This window comes from Mugil cephalus, chromosome 10 (genome assembly GCF_022458985.1).
Source record: "Mugil cephalus isolate CIBA_MC_2020 chromosome 10, CIBA_Mcephalus_1.1, whole genome shotgun sequence".
NCBI classification, from domain to species: Eukaryota; Metazoa; Chordata; class Actinopteri; order Mugiliformes; family Mugilidae; genus Mugil; species Mugil cephalus.
Window position 1 is genome coordinate 3,402,399 of NC_061779.1, and position 6,000 is coordinate 3,408,398.

Consider the following 6,000-nt stretch of genomic DNA (forward strand, 5'->3'; position numbering starts at 1 on the left):
TTATTTTAACTTGTTATTCTATTTTGAAGATAGACAATAACTATCGACATTAACCAAAACCCCAAGTCTGAAATGACCATCCGCCAAATTTTCAGTCCCCTGACCAGCCGCAGTGGTGAGAGCACGTACGATTTTTCCAATCTGAGCACCGACAAATCTACAAACGAATTTGGAGATATTACATCTACCACACTAAATGTTAACTTTGGTGCTTTAAAGATTCAGTAAATTTCAAATAATAATAAACTTCAATATGTTGTTTTTTTTTTTTTGTTTTTTTTGTTTTTTGTTTTTTTTTGTGCCTAACTGTGTTTAACGACATGTATTTTGGCATTTGCCTGTTTATTTCGCTTAATTGATTACATATGATGTGCACTTTGCAATGCTATTACCTTTTGAACACAATAAAATAGACTACAAGAAATTTCACAATAACCACAACTTGAGTAGTTTTTTACTCTTAATCGAGTACTTTATTTGAGAAGTTCTTTTACTTTTATTTGAGTAATTATTGTTACCAATACTTAATACTTGTACTTGAGTATTGTTACTGTTTACTCTAACTCCGTAAAGTAGTCCGTGGAACCGTCAGTGTTGTAAAAACAATTTTGAAAAATAAGTTCGGTGTATAATTCAACATTTCATAGTAACTGGTGGAGGAAAAGTAGAGCGTAGTATTAACTGAACGAAACGCGAGTGGGTTGTAGAGGAAGTGTGGTCGGGGCTTTGATATCGTGATTGGATCCAAAGCCGCAAGATGGCGCCGCACGTATTACCAGGGAAATTGCTTCAGTTTGTTTACAGTCTATGTCCCCGACGCTCTGGGAGCTCAAGATAGAAGTTATCCAGTGACATTAACCAAAGCTGTTTCTCGAACATATCCCGCAAAAACTCAGTTCCCTGACCGGGAATCGAACCCGGGCCGCGGCGGTGAGAGCGCCGAATCCTAACCACTAGACCACCAGGGACAACTGAGGTCCACTTTTCGCTGACCTGAGCCCAAACTCAAACAACTAATTGTTATAATTCTGATTACTTGGAGCATACACAACTGTGGGACTGTCCTAAGGGAACTGTTCCATATACAGCTTGGTTTTAATAAAAGCCGGCTACTTTAATCATCACTGATCAATTGCTCCATCACCTGTCTTATGCCACAGGGCTTCAGCTGTCTACTGCAACCCATTTGTCCATTTAAGATATCAGCGGTCACAACCTGAGGAGCCCACCATATGATGCACATTGCACTGATTTCCCCCATTTTATCCACCCGATGTATTATGTTATGATGTTATGATGGTATCAAGCTCTGTTGCTCATCTAATGTGGCTGTGCTCAAAATGTTGTTTGCATTGATTCGTTTTCTTTTCCCACAATCAATCAATCAATCAATCAAATTTTATTTATACAGCATTGATCACAATTGGTCACAGGCTAATACATAGACATAGACATAAACACACTCACACCTAGGGTCAATTTAGCATCATCAATTAGCCTAATGAGCATGTCTTTGGAGGTAGGAGTACCCAGAGAAAACCCACACAGACTCCACACAGATACTGTATGGTGGTAAGATAAGACAAGGTATGTCTTTATTAATGGTCTGTGAAGAGGTTGCCTGCTGCTGAAATCTGTGGAGGTTTGATTCCCCTGTTTAATATATAAACAAGTTTTAGATCTAGGCCAAAAGGTCCGAGATGCTTTCAGATTTGTTTCCTTCTCTTGTGTGTAAGACTGAGCTCCTCTTGCATCAACTTGTGTTGAGTTGTGCTGTGCTGTGCATGCGCGTGGAAAATAACCTAGAACTAACTCGAGAGAGACTGATTTTGTTTCCAACAGTGGGATAAACTAAAAATTCTGAGGAGATAGAGGCTTGTTAGCAAAAGGAGGATAAAGAACACCCTCAAGCTGGGAGGTTTAGTAGTAGTAGAGTAGGCTGTGATGATATGATAAAAACATAGTAAGATATAAAAACATTAAAAGTAGAATGAAGTAAAATGGAGAATAAAAATACAGAATAAAACAGAGAAATATAAAATGATAAAAAAGTAACAAATAAATAGGTGAATATAAAAACACTAACTATATTAATCTGTTTGACTAAGACAACTTCCCAAAAACATGCTCAGAAGATGCAAATTAACATTTCATAATAAACAACAACCAAGATTTCATTGTATAGGGCTCTGTTTGGTCACACAATTACAAGATTTCAGTAAATACATAATGTAATATAATTTTATGAATGAACGCACACATTATTTTCTATAGCATAAGAAAATTACATCTACAACAGTTGCAAAAATCAAGTTCCCATACTGTATATTGCTAGGAAAACATATTGGTTTTTATGTCAGCCTTCACTAACTACAGGGTTACGCTTTCCTTTCCATGAGATGAATGTACTGGAAGTCAATAATGTCTCTGAAAGTAACAGAAACACGACTGTGTGGTTATGCTCTTAAAAGATCTCTTCAGAAATATGATTCTTCTCATTCAATTGCCCTCATGTCACAGCTCCGAAACTTTTTCTTGCTGTGAAATTCTTACATCATATATATATATATTTGTTTTTCTGCCTACTGGCTTATATTATGTCAAGAGTCACAACAGTGTCAAAGGACACTCAGTAAATCTTTACAGAGCATTAAAGACGCTGAAATGAGAAGGAACTAGAGAGACGTCAGCTGAGGATAAAGTGCGTCAATATAACACTGTGAAAATATGTTCTGTAAAATACAGTATTATTTTTTTATTAATTATTTGTGGTGCTTTTTGCTCAAATGATGTGTATATACAACGTTAAAGAGTTTTAATTTAAAAAACATGAAGTGACTAAAGCTGACAGAGAGACGGCCTACGTGGATGTTTTCCATGCTTCCTGATTTCCTTTGTGGTTAATTTGAGTCCACGCTGGTTTCTCTGTGACCAACTCATTTCTTCCACACTTGTGGGTGAATAATAACAAAGCAGGAAAACCTGTTGTGCCCCTCTTAGTTCTGCTCCATTATCATCATCACGATAATGGATTTCTAACCTCAGTGGCAGCCGCTCGCGTTCCTTCAGAGCCTGCAGCCAGTTTAATGAGCACGCAACACTGATCCCTGCTGACAGTCCAAAGCCCCCCACCGCCACCACCACCCACCACCACCACCCACCAACCCTCCCACAAACACGCACACACAGCTTCACCGCTTCAGGATATTCTTCGTCATGTCACCTTAAGCATAAAAACCCACACTTTCACATAATGCTCATTGTCATTCCAACCATAGGTGGCAAGAATCAAGGCTTTTAAATGTATTTAAACCATCAGAGACGATTTATGTGACGATGAGCAGCGCCAGTATAATGATGCTTTTAGGATACTATTAAATCTTCTAAGGCAGACCCTGGGCATTTTACACAACACAAGTGTTTATGCTGTGCATGCAATACAACTGTGTTGCTTTTATTTTGAAAAGCCATGACGAATCATTTTGCGCCGTTAGAATCTGCGTTCGTTAATTCTCCAAAAAGGATGATTGAGACAGCGTCTTGCTATCTATTAAACATTTATTGAGATTTACTGAGATACAGAAAATAATTAATGTAGCTACATGGTCCCTCCTTGGTCCGCCAAAGCTTTCCAAAGAGGACAAAGCTTCCAACATCGCCGTGCATTACATCCAAAACTACAGATCAATTGTGTTTTATTTTCCTCTTCGACCTACACCAAAACTCATACATTTAAATAAACATTTACATAATATTCTTATGCCAGTAGCAGCTTATCAAAATATATAATTTACAGATTTTCACAATGGGAGAATATTAATATTGAGCAGAATTAAGTTCAAGTTAGGTAACCCTGGGAGGTAGCACAACGCACTCAAGCAGCCATCTGTTCCTGCTGCCATCACAGCGCTGGTCGTGGACCCACTTGTCACAGTGGGGGTAAAAGTGGCGAAGGCGTTGGATGTGGGGGTACGGGGGGTGGTTGCATATCCGTCTATCTGTCTGTGCATGTGTATGTGTAGGCCTGGAGAGTCGCTTCGCCTGGCATCACAATCTTGGTGCCTCAGTCCGGAGACGACCTTGATCGGGTCCCAGACAGAGTCAACTATCAGCAGGTGTCCGTGGGAAGTGGGGGGGGGGGGATGCACGAGCGTCTCACTGCAGTGATCTCCAAGGGGAGTTGTTGTTCCAGCAACGGCCTTGACCGAGGCCAGTGCTGTTAGGGCGCCGAAAGCAGATAAGATTGGGCTTGTTTGGTCTTGGGACGAGTAGACGCATTCTTTTGCACGACTACTCTGTTTGTCCATTCTGGTCTCCGAATCGATCCATTCTTCTTCGCAAAGCCAAAAGCTTCTCCATGATGTTATGCATGTTGCGGTTTCATAGCGCTTCAATCATGTCGGGCAGCTTCATGAGGCTGTTTTTTGATTTCCTCGATCAACCAGGGCAATGCCTAATCCAATCAGCAAAAAAACTGTTTGTTGAAGTATAAGTATTATTCCAAAAAAGAAAGCCATGTGAGAAATGTCTGTGCAGGAGAGCTTCCTAGACTCAGACTCATTTTGTAATGGCTGGGTGATTAGAACCATTAAAAAGAAACCCTTCTACACGTCTTCATCGGTTTTTAAATTATACAAAACTATTCTAACACTGCACCACTGTAACAGTAGTAACACTTCATATTATACAGTTCTTCCATTCTTTAGCATTAGAAACTAGCTTAGTCAACGCAGACGTTTTCACCCACTAACTACATGCTAATGCGGTTAGCATAGGTGTATGGCAATTAACATTCAGTAAATTAGCACAGCAGTTAGCAGACTTTTCCCCGATAACTTTCCAAATACAAAAAAAAGAAAACATTCTTTATATTTAACGACTTTACTCGCCTTTTATAACAGTCCTTTCTAATACTTTTATCCATGTAATTTCAATGTCAATCAGTACTTCAGTTACCCCACCTATATTAGTGGACTCGCTCCCTCCACTCGTTCTTCGGCGTGGAAAAAAAAAAACAAAAAAACAAAAAACTGCCGGTCACATGCGGTACTAGTTATATTTATTTATTTATTTATTTGAAAAAAGTGTCACTCTTTTTTTGCAGAGAGCTAATTTCCTTTGTGGCTGCAATTCTTAAAAAATATGCTTGACATGGGTTAGTCATAATGACTTTATGTATGTCCGTCAATGGCCTCGTAACGATAACACTGCGCATGCGTGTGCGCACGCGCACGGACACGTGCATGGAGATGCGTGCACGTGCACTGACATGTCCGCATACAGCATGTGGGTGTGGCCTATGTGAAAGGGGATCACGTGGCATCGATGACGTCACTTTCCGTTGATCTCACATCAAAGGCTCACAGGTTTTATGTTTGTCTGTTGAACCTTTATCCACATCGAGAAAACGCTCTTTGCATTTATCGACATCGAGAAAACGCACTTTGCATTTATCGACATCGAGAAAATCTTCCTCCATCTGAAGATAACCCTCAAAACAGCTTTCCAGCTTTTACCAACTCTAAAGTCTCCATGGACCAAAACGACAAAGCTTCTGTATCTGAAGATACACTTCAATCCAGCTCTCTGGATCTCGACAAAGACTCTAAAGTCACCATGAACCAAGGCGACAAAGCTCCTGTATCTGATGATACACTTAAATCCAGCTTCATGGATCTCGACAAAGACTCTAAAGTCTCCATGGACCAAGGCGACAAAGCTCCTGTATCTGAAGATACATTTCAATCCAGCCCTCTGGATCTCGACAAAGACTCTGAAGTCTCCATGAACCAAGGCGACAAAGCTCCTGTATCTGAAACCATCCTGCTGGAGCAAGAAAAAGACTCGGAGGTCTCCACAGACCAACAGCTCACAGGCCCAACGTCCAGAGCCCAGGGTCTGGCCTCTACAACTCCTGAGTCTACATCTGAGGCAGAAGATGAAAACGAACTAAGACTGTTCATCACTCTGCTAGCGGCGAAAGTGTTCTCCAAGTGTAAC

At 40.2% G+C, this 6,000-nt stretch overlaps 1 non-coding gene across 1 annotated transcript; it reads right to left on the reverse strand.

Moving 5' to 3' along the window:
• Positions 1–896: 896 nt before the first annotated feature.
• trnae-cuc lies at positions 897–968 on the reverse strand. The gene has a single exon. It is a non-coding gene; the product is annotated as a tRNA-Glu (tRNA).
• Between the last annotated feature and the right edge of the window lie 5,032 nt (positions 969–6,000).